The following is an 809-nucleotide window of genomic DNA, read 5'->3' as shown; positions in this document are numbered from 1 at the left end:
CCTCCTTCCCCCCTTCCCTTCCTCCCTCCCTCCCTCTCTTTTCCTCTCTCCCTTCTTTCCCTCCCCTTCTCTCTCTCACTCTCCTGCATTCAAGGATGGCACGGCGAGCCACTGTGTATTTATGTACATAATAAGGCAGCTCGTCCCCTCCACTTCATTTGCATCATTACAATATCTGTACAAGCACATCACATTGTCTGTTGCTTGCACCTTTTGTTACGGTTGCTGTCACAGTCTACGCGACTTGACTTTCATATTTTAAATGAATTGATATTATACCAACACAACACACGCTCGCATCCCCGGCGCTGCGAACGGGGCTCCTCTGCCCGCAGCTCCGCGCCGCTCCTCCGCCACCGGACCCCGAGGAAGGTGGGGTGGGCTGGGGGAGCGCTTTGTGATGTCAGTTATGGATATTAAATATTCCTATTAATTTTTCTTCCACCCTTTGGTGCCGGGCTTTTTTTTTATTTTTTATTTTAATTTTTGGCGTTGACCAGCCTGTTTTTTTGACTAACCTCGTGTCTCTTCTCCCCAGTCTCCCTTCCCAAACTCAGTCTTTCGGGCTGTGCACCTGCAACTAAGAGAGGCGGCAGAGGAGCTGGGAGAGGCGCAAGCCTCAACGAGTCGTTGTTATAGCTAGAAAAGAAACGGTGAAATACAAATTTCGTAGCGCTGGGCGATTCAGTCTGAACGAACGGTTTGGGAAATGTCGCCGCGCCTCAGCCCCCGGCTCGGCACTGCTCACCTGCCGTGCCTTTTGCTCTCGCTGCGTGCCCGTATGCGGGGCTGGGGTCCCCTCGCCGAGC

This window comes from Meleagris gallopavo, chromosome 14 (assembly GCF_000146605.3).
Source record: "Meleagris gallopavo isolate NT-WF06-2002-E0010 breed Aviagen turkey brand Nicholas breeding stock chromosome 14, Turkey_5.1, whole genome shotgun sequence".
NCBI classification, from domain to species: domain Eukaryota; kingdom Metazoa; phylum Chordata; class Aves; order Galliformes; family Phasianidae; genus Meleagris; species Meleagris gallopavo.
This window is presented reverse-complemented; position numbering follows the sequence as displayed.